This window comes from Dipodomys merriami, unplaced genomic scaffold (assembly GCF_024711535.1).
Source record: "Dipodomys merriami isolate MVZ:Mamm:240054 unplaced genomic scaffold, mDipMer1.0.p SCAF_29, whole genome shotgun sequence".
NCBI lineage: Eukaryota > Metazoa > Chordata > Mammalia > Rodentia > Heteromyidae > Dipodomys > Dipodomys merriami.
In genome coordinates, this window is record NW_027204381.1 from 8,124,398 (window position 1) to 8,138,155 (window position 13,758).

The 13,758-nt window shown below is 35.4% G+C and overlaps 1 protein-coding gene across 5 annotated transcripts in view; it reads right to left on the reverse strand.

The window, feature by feature from the left end:
• The window catches only part of Arhgap32 (Rho GTPase activating protein 32), a 252,760-nt gene that overhangs the window by 37,983 nt on the left and 201,019 nt on the right, over positions 1-13,758 (reverse strand). Inside the window, exon 1 of one of the 5 annotated variants that reach the window (XM_070038328.1) lies at positions 7,530-7,844. The exons of the other annotated variants lie outside the window; for them this stretch is intronic. The gene's annotated coding sequence lies outside the window, so the exon portion shown is untranslated. Of the gene's footprint in view, positions 1-7,529; positions 7,845-13,758 lie in introns of those variants that run through there. 5 annotated transcript variants of the gene reach the window in all.

Consider the following 13,758-nt stretch of genomic DNA (forward strand, 5'->3'; position numbering starts at 1 on the left):
TCCAGTTGTCTTTTTATACTGATGGGTATAAAAAGTTGAATATATTGCAAAAATATACTGCAAAAATCCTCTTCAAGTCTATGTTTTACCTTTTACTGCATTTTTTTTTTCTTCTGGCCTGGAGCTTGAACTTAGAGCCTAAGTGCTATCCCTGAGCTTTCCTACTCAAGGCTAGTACCCTACCAGTTAGAGCCATAGCTCCAATTTTCTATACAAATTTAATAATGTCCTATGATTTTAGTTCTTTATGACATTTTTCTGTAACCTGAGTCATAAACATATTGTCCTATTTCTCCTAAAATTCTATTCTTTTATGTTTTCTAAAAAAAATGGTTACTGTTTTTTCTTTAGGTGACTTAGAACTTCTTATGTGTTTAGTCTGATTACTAAATAAAACATTTTGCTATGTTTCATGACTTTTTTCTATATGGATAACCAATTATTCCATCATGTTTAACCGAACAACTGTTTACTGATTTGTAAAAGAAAATGAAAAATATAAATATAGTGTGAAAAAGATGTTTCTGGGTTCCCCTCAGTTCTGAAATCTCACTTTATAAAAGTATGCATGGCTTGTTTACTTGCTTTCTTGTTTTTACTTTTGTGTGTATGTGCCAGTACTAGGGCTTGAACTCAGGACCTGGGTACTGTCCATTAGCTTTTTGCTCATGGCTAGCACTCTACCACTTGAGCCACAGTTCCACTTCTGATATTTGATGGTTAATTGGAGATAAAAGTCTCATGGACTTTTTTGCCTGGTTGGCCTGAGTAGATAGGATTACAGGCATGAGCCTACCTCCTTTATAAGTTTTAGTAACTGAAAGATGAGTCCCTACTTTTATTCTACAAAATTGTCCTGATATTTTTATCCTTTCACCAATTTCATATGAATTTTCCAATCAAATTATAGAGGGGCAACTTTTGAGAATGTCACTGAAGTTTCTGTGAATTATAGATTATTTTGGTATGAATTGACTAAAACTATTATTCATCCATGAACACAGTATATCACTCTACTTAAGAGAATAAAGGACTCTTAGATTCCTTTGTTTCCTTCAATACATTTTGCTAACTTTTCTCCCATTAAGATCTTAAATACATATTTTTGTTTTGTACTTGTCTTAAGAACATTATGAGGGGCTGGGAAGGTAGCTCAGTGGTAGAGTGCTTGCCTTGCATGCGTGAGGTCCTGGGTTCCATTCCTCAGCACCACATAAGCAGAAAAAGCTGGAAGTAGTGCTGTGGTTCAAGTGGTAGAGTGCTAGCCTTGAGCTGAAGAGCTTAGGGACAGTGCCCAGGCCCAGAGTTCAGGCCCCAAGACCAGCAAAAAAAAAAAAAAAAGAACATTATGATTCTTTAGTAGGAGTACTGAACATTAAACACAGGGTCTCATGATAACTAGGCAGGTATGATACTATTTAAGCCACACCTTCAGTCATTTTTGCATTGGTTACTGTCTAAGTAGGGTTTCACTTTATGCTTGGGCCAGCCTGGGCTGTGATCCTCCTACTTATGTTTCCCCCTTGCCCTTGGGGATGACAGACACATTATCACGCCCAGGCATTGGTGAGGATATGCCTGGGCTGGTCTTGATTCCTTGATCTTGTGATCTCTGACTCTCAAATAGCTAAGATTATAGACTTAAGCCACAATACCAAGCCCGAAACTTTGTGATTTTTGTTGCTATTATAAAAAGTTTCTATTTTCTACATTTTATTCTTGATTTACTGCTAATATATAGAAGTAGAATTTATATATGGGGTTTACAATTTACAATGGTAATTCCTCAGAGTTATACCTCTAGGATTCTAATCTTGCCTCTGCAACAGCTACCTATTTAAATGTGAATAAAGTACTCATTATCTTATTTTTCTCATCTACGGAAAAAGTTAATAATAGCCACTATTTCACAAGACTGTTGTCATGATTTCTTTTCTTTTTGTTGTCATGATTAAATGGGCTAAAATTATAAAACACTCATTGCTTTGCAGAAGAACTTAATAAATGGTTTCTCTTTTATTCAGCAACCTTGCTGGCCTTCTATTTTTTTTTTTTAAATAACTTACCTGTGGATTCTCCTGGATTAATAGATTTGCAAAGAATATAAATTTGATTCCTTTTTTACAAATCTTTTTTTGGTCTGATTTCATAGAGTCTCAAAAAACCCCAAAACAAAACAAAACAAAAAAAAAACTCATGGAAAAAAAAAACCATTAAAACAACTATATCCTTCTGGCTTTAAGTTTATTCTTTTTCTAATTTTTTCCCCAGTACTGCCATTTGAACTCAAGAATTCAGGTTTGCTAGGCAGGTACTCCACTGCTTGAACCATGTATGTACCCATCACTTTTTCCTCTGGTAATTTTGAGTTAATATCAAGCTTTTTACCTGAGCTGGCCTTGACCTTGATCTTCTCCTTTATGTTTCCTACTATAACTGAGAAAACTGACTTACAAAATCATGCTCAGCTACTGGTTGAAACAGTGTCTCAAACTTTTTGCCTGGACTGGTCTTGAACCACTATACTTATATTTTACCAATGAAATTTGGAGCCAGAGTGGTGGCTCATACCTGAAACCGTTGCTATTTAGGAGGTTGAAATTGGGAAGATTTAAGTTTGAGGCCATCCAGGCAAAAAGTGTTCAATATCCCTTTCAACCCATGGTAGGCATGGTGATATGTTTTTTTTCTTGTTTGCTACATGAGATCCTAACTCAGATCATGAAGGTCATGGCTATTAGCTAGCTTGACCAAAACATTTCATGAGACTCCATCGTAGTGGAAAAAGTTGGTGGTGTTTGCAGCTCTTGTTTCAGCTATGGTGGAAAGCATAACATAGGAAGCTGTAGTCTAAATCAGGCAAAAAGCTAGATCCTATGTCAAAATAATGAGTGTATAAAAGAGCTGCAAGTATGGGTCAACAATAGAATGCCTACTTAGCAAGTTTGAGGCCCTGGGTTTAAACCCCAGGACTACCAAAAGAAAAAGAATAAAAGAATAAAATGTAGGTTTCGGGCAGAATCCATGAATACAAATAAATTCCCTATTCCTAATTGCAAAGACACATAATCATGACAATTATCAAGTCGTTTCTCCATTATGATGAACTTTTAGTTTGTCTTAATTTTTTTTCAAGTTTTGACTGTAGTAAGTTACATTTATACCTACTTCATATGTAGTTTATACATACCTGCTTTTTTCTGAATTTCTTTTTTTTAATCAGTCGTAGGGCTTGAACTCTGGGCCTGGATGCTGTCCCTCAGCTCTTCAGTTCAAGGCTAGCGCTCTACCACTTGCGCCACAGTGCCACTTCCAATTTTCTGGTGATTTACTGGAGATAAGAATCTCACAGACTTTCCTGCCCAAGCTGGCTTTGAACCGTGATCCTCAGATCTCAGCCTCCTTAGTAGCTAGGATTACAGGGGTGAACTGCTTTCATACTCATTTAAAAAATATCCTTTATCCCTATTTCCCCTATATCCTTTTCAGTGATATAAATGAATCAATGTAAAAGCTTTGAGAAGGCAAACAGCAATTTTTTTTTTAAAAAACAAAAGTTATAGTATGCTTGGTGGCTCAAATTTGTAATCCCAGCTTCTCAACAGAGTGCCAATTTGGAGGATTACAATTTCATGCCAGCCCAGGCAAAAGTTAGTCATAACCTATATCACTAAGTTGGGCATGGTGGGGTACTTATGATGCCAGCCACAAGAGCCAATAGGCAGCAAGATCCTTAGTCTGAGACCAGCCTCTGACAAACCTTAAGCCCTTACCTGAAAAATAACTAAAGCAAAAAAGCTGGCGAAGTGAGCAAAAATAAGACTCAAATAGAGCGTCTTCCCAGCAAGTACAAGGTCCTGAGTTTAAATAGGGATTTAAACTACTAAAAAATAAAAAAAATACAGCCAAACCAAACAAGCAAAAAAAGCATAAAGCTATTATGTCATGGCAAAATTCCTTCTGAGAAACTGTAATAAACATATGTGAACTGTAAACATTAGAATAACATTTTTAGTAAAAGAAGATACACAGAAGAGTTCTCTATGGGGTGCAAGTGCAGATAAAGGATCCTAAAAAAGAAAGCTATCTTTGGATATATATTTGGGAGATTGGAATAAACATTATCCGAAGCTGCAACATTTGATTTTGGACTTCTGATTCCAAAATTAGAACCTAACTCTAGTGGGTCCTAAAGAAGACAGTAAGAATTTTGATTTCTGAGCATCAACCTAGTTAACATAGGTTGTTAGAAGCTCAAAATTTTAAAAATCTACCTTATTTTCCTTTACTACAACGACTTCCTAAAATCTACATAAAGATTAATGTCTGTTATGTATATGGCTTAATATAGTACAATATCATTTTCAAATGGTATTTTTCTGTGCTACAATGTAAGATATCAGCAACCTATCATACCTTTCAAATTTTAATATGCTATTGAGGTTATTGTGGAACAAGATTATTTGTGGTCAGTATAGCATAAACAATTTTGGAAAGTAAGAAAACCAGCTCTCACTGATACAGGCAACAGCTGCAAGAGGCTGCCACAGACAAGATATCTGTGGCCAGCTTGAGAATGAAGTTCTGGAATGCAAACAGCTATGACAGTTTGATATCTGAACATTCCAATCTCAAAGGAAGGACACCAGGTATCCAAGAAATGCCATGTTCATTTCATGTTAAATTTAAAATGGCATTGACAGTAATGGCTCTTGACTTAAAATATAGTCAATCTACTGGCTGTTACATAAGTCAAACAGGCTTCCATTTTACTGATGAGGAACAAGAGGAGCCATTTCAAAAGGCAGAATGAAAGTCAAGGACAGTAAGAGCTCAGAAAATAAGATCTGCAGTACATTTAAAAAATGTTTTTGAGGCACAGAGAAATAACAACAATTCACTTGGAAAAAGACAAGCAGAAAACAAACAACCAATTTCAGAATATCTCGCACCACTCATGTGAATGACATGCCTAAAATATTTGAGCATTTGGGTGCAGCCACATCTTCTTCAGAGTTAAGAATGAAGTGAAAGTAGCATCCTGATACTGCCCCTCAAGAGGAGCCCAGGGCCAGTAATAGTGCAGAGCTGGCTAAGCCACAGCATGCAAAACCACATTTCTTGGGGAAAATGGCTGTAAGTTTAAGATAAGACATTATTTATACTATACATTTAGTTTTCCAGAAACTTAGATTCCTGTTACAGCTATCCAAGAAGGCTCAAATTTAGATTATGCAATTTTAGGTTTATATGAGTAAGTTATACTTTTCACCCTTGCTCAACATTATATTCATTAATTTTTATTTAAGTTGTTCAGCTACAAATAGAAATACATGTGAATGGTTTTATTCCCAAACTCTGTACAAAAACAAAGTAAGGTCTGTGTTTTATAACGTGGTGACTTTACCAACTCAGTTCTTATATAAATGACTATGACTAATTTCATTTCTAAAAACAGAACAAAAGGAAAATTTGCATTTTACCAGAAGCAAGTAGGAGGAAACATGAGGTGGATATAAATTCCAGAAGCTAAAAGTGGTTTAACACCAGAATGGGATGTAATACACAGTTTATAGATTTCTTTAACCTGCTAAGAGTTTTTAAAATTGTCTGGGTTCTTACATTTTTCAGGATGAACTCTTACTATTTGACAATAACCTTACTTAAAAAGTAGTACTATTTTCGGAGACATTTGTTTGCATATTCTCTTATAAAAATTAAAGTATATCAACCATATACCTGAGAAATTCAAGTGCATCAAAGGTAACAGGACTAACAAAATAATTAAAAGTTCTACAAATCTGAGACTTTAGGGCTTCAATGATGTGAAAACTTTCTTTTCTAGAGATTACTTTTTCTTTTTTCATGACATTAAAATGCAGTCAGATGCAAGTGAACACCTCATAATCCCTTGTACTCTTCCTATAGACTATGAAGCATTATGTAAGGCATTAAGGTGTTGGGAGGTGGTTTTCAATTCTGATTTTTTAAGAAAGTGAGTATGTAACTAACGATAACACCTCTTTAAAGGCAAAAGTCTTGCAATTCACCCTACTGAAGACATGAAATAACCTTTAACCCAGGAATGTGGGCACAGGCTTTGGAAGACCTGATGGTTACAAGCTAGTCCCTAATTACTTCTCAGTTGAGCAAATTACCTATTGAAATCTCAGTTCCTTCACTATACAGTGGAATTACAATACTAACAGCCATCAATAAAGGTTCCTATGATGTTTTACAGGAAATGATATATGCCAAGCACTTAGCTCCAGGTCAGGAAAGAGAAGCTAATTTTACTTCTCATTTTACTTTTGATCTGGAAAGCCTGAGCCTTTGCCTAGACTTTTCCTAGATATAGGGTTAAGATACAGAGCTAACTAGAAACATGACTCAGCTTTAAGACCAAATACAATCCAGCTGGCTTTTGTATACCCAAACTGAAAACTGGGCTCACAAAGTAAGGGAGAAACTATGTCCATTTTTAGATTTTGCCTTAAAATTTTCTTAAATGTAAGTAATCTAAGTAATCTTCTATTCCCTTCTACTAAATACTATGCAGTATTATTTAACATTTTTTAAGTTATGCTTTTTGGATCATTATATAAGTGACAAGTGCTTTAAAAATATTGGTTATGGAAAAGAAGTATACATTGTGAAATTGCCCCACTTATGGTTTTGAAAATTAAAACACTGATGATCATTTAAACAAGATCATTATTGATCTTCAAAAATAAACTTCACAGGACTTGGTTGTAATTCAAGAAATAGTAATTAATGAAATAACCATCAAGAATGTTTATCAAGGAAGTCTAAAGAAATACCACACAAGTCCAGATACTCTCTTAATAATAAAATCTTAATAATATCTTCAAGAAATATTATTTGGGTGGGGAAAGCTATCTTTGTTAATACCAGGGGGGAGGTGAGCTGGGGGAGCAGTGTTACAAAGAGCTGAGAAGGGTTTATGCTAATTGAGTAGCCTCTCACAGAGACTGCTAAGCTTTGTAACTAAATTCATGCTTGTGCCTATTTTCCACTAATCAATTACTGGTATGGTATTAATCCACCAGGAAAGTACTGCAAAATCATACACACACACACACACACACACACACACACACACGCACACGCACACGCACACGCACACATACACACATTGCTTAAAAAAATAAAGGCATGTTCTTTTGAGCATGAAAACTTTCATCATATTAACCTCAGGTTAAGAAAATGTTAAGAAATAAGATGATTATAAACAGGAAAAACAAACCCCAAACAAGGAAACAGGCATTTCTTAAATCTGTCCAGGAAAATAATACCTGTGTGGCACAATTAACAAAGTCCTCAAGAAGTGATGATCTCTACAAATAAGACAAATATTCATGCTCCATTATTCATTTTCCAGATAATTAAAGAACCATTCAGATGAGTAACCTAGGTAACATGCACCCAAATATAATCTAAAATTAGTTTAACTGAAGTATTCCAAATGTTTGAATCCAATATTTGAAATCCGATTGAAATCTCCTTACCTGGTGCTGTGGTACAAGTTTTAGGATCGATATTTGAAATTATTCCAAGTAACTGTATTTAGCAGTAGTTGTAACAGGAAAAGGTGATTCCTCTTCTGTGCAGAAGCTCGGAGGAATCTTAGTCGCACAGGTTCTGACCAGGTCCAGCACTGACAGCTCCCAGTCAGCTCTCCACAGCACTCGTGGTGCCAGCTCTATTTTCTGCCCCTCTCCAGGGTGCTTTTCCGGGGCCTAGTTTAGGCCTGTGTGGGAGCCAGCCTCCTTTGAGACTTCAGGAGCTTAATCCTGCTCTCTCAGCAGGACAGCTTTACCACAGCCCAGGAACGCCCCTGCCTAAACGTACACACTTGCAGAACAGGCTTCACCAGCATGGCTCCACCCATCCGCCTCACCATAGGTGAGTGCTTCCTGCTCAGAAAGCAGCCGGGTGAAGCTGTGTCCTTTGTCTTTTGGGTAGTTACTTATTCTCCAGTTGCTTTTTTTTGCTAAGAAAGTGGAAGGCAGTATAATCCGACAAAAAATGACTGTAACTTCAGGCTCCAATAAAAAAGTTAAATGAGCACATACACAATATTCAACCTCATAGATAAGGGTTGAAGGAACAGATCCTCAGTATCTTTGTCTATATTGAGCTGTGATGGCAATTCCACTAACACATTTTTTAAGGTTATTTATTTACACACCTTGTGTAAAAAATTCTAAGAAAATCTCATACATCTGTTAGGGGAAAAAAAATCAAAGATTTCTCCCAAACTCAAACTCCAGTATTAAATACAGTTTCCTGAGTGAATTCTTCCTTCCTTCCACTGCTCAAGTACTAGGTAAGTATGCACCATGAGCTCTCCCACTACTTCTCCATCTCTTAACAAAAACATTTATCTAAAAACAAAACAGTGTCCCTAGCAACTACCACGAAATTAGTATTCAGCCAGTCTTAACTTGTGGCTTCAGAGAACATTCTTACTAGTTAACCTGCTTAACTGCAATATATTAAAGAGATTCACCGCTGGGTGCTCTTAGCTCACACCTGTAATCCTAGCTACTCAAGAGGCTAAAATCTGAGGATTGCAGATTGAAGCTGGTACAAGAAAGTCTAGGAGACTCTTATCTCCAATAAACTACTCAGAAAAAGCCAGAGGTGACACTGTGGCCCAAGTGGTAGAGTGCTAGCCTAGAGGAAAAGAAGCTCAGAAATAACACCTAAGTCCTTAGCTCAACAGTCTTCCAACCAGAAAAAAAAAAAAAAAGATTCATTACTTATACTAAATTCATTACTTATACATTACTCATACACTGTTGAACTGTGCTAACTCCATTAAATTTATAGAAGTGAACTGGGAAAGATCAATATATTTCCTGTTCCAAAAGACTCTTTACTAATTCCAATGTAAACTCTACTTTCAGATGCTATTTATGTCTGTACTCAATAAAACAATGTTCTAACATTACTACTATAATGTTACATACCACAGACATAATTATGCTCTACACCAAAATCTTATGTTGTTGACTACATTTTTTCCTTTCTGAACATAGCTGTGAATATAACTTGTTAATAAATGGTAGGCACAAAAAGGAAAACAATTAACTTTAAAACATTAAACAGAATTTTAACATAATTTTAAAAAGTGTAGCAGAAACCAATATTGTGCTCTGTCAACTAGTAAGTAGCTGTTTATGGCAAAGGGGGAATCAGTCATTGGTCACTTTTCTCTCATATTTAACAAAATGTTTACAACTAGCTATCTACCTCTGATGGAGTAAGATGTACCTTCGTATGGACAGGAGAGGCAACAAGAGAATTCACTGGAAAGACAATGACTACATTCCAATCCTTCTGTTATAAAATTTATCAGAATGATTCAAAATTTTTATACTATGCTCTATGGCTATAAATATCGGCAATCACATCACTCCTCACTCACTGGCTGCTTCACTGGTCTAAGCCACCTGTCTCATCAAAGCAGCCTCCTTTCCTCTACACTTGTCTTCACCTATCCTTTGCTTTTAGTTACGTTTTTATTTATTTATTCTTTTGTTTATTAATTGGTGTGTGTGTGTGTGTGTGTGTGTAACTAGGGTTTCAATTGAGGTCCTTAAACTTATGAGGCTGGTGCTCTTCCACTTGAGACGCACTTCCAGCCCTATTTTTAATGGTTATTTTTGAGCTACAATTTTGTGTGAACTTTTCTGCCTGGGTTAGCCTTGAACCATAAGGATTACTGGTGTGAATCACCAGGCTTCATCTGTCCTTACCTATTCCTAACTCAGCAACCAAAATAATCCGTCTCACAAAGTACAGGGACAAAACAGGCCCAAAGATGAGTTAATTCCAATATTTTCAGAGTACTTTACACTCCAGACTAAAGATTTTGTATACAATTCTTACATAAAGCGACAACGTTCTCTGAATATAAATTATAAAAGCTTAATTCTAAAATTTAACAATCAAATATTAGGATGGATTGATTCAGCAGGCATTAACTGTACATTCACTGTACAGTTGGGAAAGAAAGATAAACAGGACATTTTTGCTGCTTGTAAGGAGAGTACAATTTAGTGAACAAATAGGATAAGTTCATTTACATTTGACTAGGGTTAGCAAGAGTTGGGTCAGGGAAGCTCTCAAGGAAGAACTGGATGGTAGGCTAAGTCCTGAAATGCCCTTGCAATATCTATATATTTACAGGCTTGTTTCTAGTCTCTATGTGGTTCCATTAATCTATTTGTCTATACTTGGATCTATACCAGGATTCTAATTAGTGAAGTTTTACACTAAATTTTGGTATCTACAACGGTAAGTTTTCTCACTAGTTTTTTTTTTTTTTTAATTATTCTGAGTATTCTTGGTTTTGCACTTCCGTATAAATTTTAGAATCGATGTCAGTTTCCAAAGAAGTCCCAGTTAAAAGCTTGAAGCACATCTCAATTCTCCATTTCTGTTCCTGGGCATTGTCCCTTCCTCTACTCTATCAGCATGTGCACATATTCTAAGAGAGTAAGTCACTTAATGCTAGGGCCACCCCTCATATTTCTCTTTTCTGTTACACTATAGTTCAGTAATGGCTTACTGCTGTATTAACTCTAATGTTTCAAAGAGGTATCTTTTATACTTCTGTCCAACTTTTCTGTTGCCAGAGAGCTTTATCTAAATCCCTAGTCTATTATTTTCAGATATTCATACTGTAAAAGTACATTTTGCTTTTCTTCTCACTCCTCTGTCTGCTCCGTTCCTCCAATCCTTTCTCTTTTTTTGTTCTTTCTCAATAAGGTAATGTGGGAAAATGTAGGATTCCAGTATAAAAATTAAAAAGACCAAATGTTTCTAGGGAAAAAAATCTTAAGTATGAAAACTGAACTAGTATATCAGCTTAAAAGAAGATTATTCATAGCAGAGAAAAAACAATCACTGAAGAAGATGAAAAAGAATCTCTAGAAGAAGGAGAAAGGAGTAAGGGAACAGAGAGGTGGGGGGAGAGGAAGAAAGAGAACAGAATCCAAGAATGTAACTGATGTGAAGATGAGAAGAAAGCAACAACCCGATGGAAACAAACATTTAGCTGAACTTTGACTTTGCCTTTCTAAGGAATTACACTATTTGAAATTTCCCTTGAATCTATCCTGTTTCAGTTAATACATTTGTATATACTTGCATATCACCCAATGTATTTACTTAGAGGAGTTTGTTAGATAAATCTAGCTTCTGTATGTAAGGGAAAACATAGATCTTTTTTCTCTCAGGGCCTGACTTGCTTAACATATCTTAAGATACTTAAATTTGACAGAATTTTCCTTCATTTACTACAGAAGAAAATTGAAGAATGTACCACTTACAGAGAACACACACCTTGGTGATCCATTGAAAAATAAAACACCAGGAAGTGGGAATGGAGTAGATGAATAAAGAGGATAAGAGGGGAAAAATACAGACAAGAAATCCAATGTATATCCAACAAAACTAAGAAGAGTGAGGGAAGGGGTGCATAGGAGAGGGATGGGTCAGAATGTTGAAAGGGGTGACACTGATCAAGACATATTGTATTCATAAACTGCTTTGTTACATGGAAGCTCCTTTGTACAACTACCTGAAGATAATAAAAAGGTTACCAATTAAAAATAAGAATTGAAGTAAATCAGAATAAAAAGATAGAGCATACTGAACATGATTAATCTGTTCCAAAATAAGTATTTTTATATACGCAGTAAAAATTAAAAAAAAACCACGAATATTTAGTGATAAGAGCTTCAGACATCCAAAATGTGACAAGATATATTAAACAGACTCTCAGTAAACTCCAAGCAATATATAAATACAAAAAGGTTTGTCCTCCCCCTCCCTTTCACTTTTCTTTCAAGTGGTTCCATCCAGTTTTGTCATAAAATGGCTGAACTAAACTTCTTTTTTTCTCTCCCTGAAGTTTTGTCTTTTTTTACTCCTGAAGAAATCATGGATAACTATGGATGCTTGCTATTTGGTCAGGACATGGTAAATCCATTTTATGTTTGTATACACAAATAAATGAACATATTGAGAACATAAAGAACAGCTTTAAAAGGAAAAAAATTCCTATTGCCCTTGTTGTATAACAGTATAGGAAGCTTTAAGTTTTCACTCTCAAACTATAGCTGCATTTTTCTGATTTGGCATCTAACAGTGACAGATGGTAATGTTAAAAATAAATAGAACATTCAAATTGTTTATACTGTAGGCAAAGACAGTTTTAAAGTGTGAAACAAGCCCAAGGCTGATTGAATTTACATCATGCTTTTCAAAATGTATTAAGAATATATACTTCCCCATGACAACCATGCCATTCAAACACATAAATAACAAGATTCCTTCTCCTTCCTTCCTTCCTTCCTTCCTTCCTTCCTTCCTTCCTTCCTTCCTTCCTTCCTTCCTTCCTTCTTTCCTTCCTTCCCACTCTCCTTCCTATATTCTCTTTCTCCCTCCCTTCCAAACTGAGGTCTGAACTCATCCTCATGACAGCTAGGCAGGCACTCTACCACTTATGACATATCTTCAGCTCTCTTTTTGCTTTTACTTGTTTATTACTTTTTATAAGATTTCAAGTTATTTGCCTAGGGCAAACCCTGGGTAGTGATCTTCCTACTTATGCCTACAGAGTAGTTTGAATGACAGGCATGAACCATCACATCTAACTTAATTGTTGAAAAGAGGGTTTCACTAGTTTTTGTTTTTGTTTTACCCTGGCTAGCCTTGAGCCACAACTATCCAGATCTGTGCCTCCCAAGTCCCTATGACTAAAGATGGGCCTAATCACTCACAGCTCCACATGAATTATTTTGATTTGCTACAAGGGTATCAAGACAATTAGTAGGGAAGAAATAACTTTTTAACAAGTAGAGCTGGGACAATCAGCTATCCAAATGAACTTCAATTCCTGCACAACACAGATTAAAAATTAACTAAAAAGTAACTAAAAATGGGTCACAGGCTAACAAATAAAAATCTAAAACTATAAATGACTCAGAAGAAAACAGAAATAAATCTTCACAACCTTGGCTTAGTTAGTCTTAAGAAAGGCACCAAAAATGTAAGTGATAAAAGAAAAACTTAATTAACATGAACATTTTTAGGTTTCAGTGGATACCACCAAGAAAGTGAATAACATTCCCCTCAAAAAAGAATGAGATTAAATACCTGTAAATCACTATTATTGAATAAATGAACTGAATCTAGAATACATAAGAAATATTTATCATTCAGTAATAAAAGACCAATAACCTAATTAAACAATACGCAAGGAATCTGAATGGACATATCCCCCAAAACGTATAAAAGGCCAATGAGCACAAATAAAGATGTTTCATAGACATTACTAATTACAAGCAAATGCAAATCAGAAGAATCCTGATGAGGTACTATCCATACCTTTAAAGTCGGCAATAATTCATCCAAAGAAAACAAGTAAGTGTTGATAATATGGAGCAACTAGATTTTTCATCTACTGCTAGTAAAGCTGTGACTCAGTAATTCTACTTGGACATGCACTCAAGAGATATGAACACACAAAAACTTGTACATAAGTGTTTGCAGCACATGAATAAATAAAATGAATAAAATATGTTATGCAAACAAAATAGCATATTATTCAGCATTAAGAAAGGAATGAAGTACCGATACACATTGCAACGGGGATGAACCTCAAAAACATGTTAAAGTTAAAAAAAAAAACAAAAAGAAAAAAGTTACAAAAGTCAATAC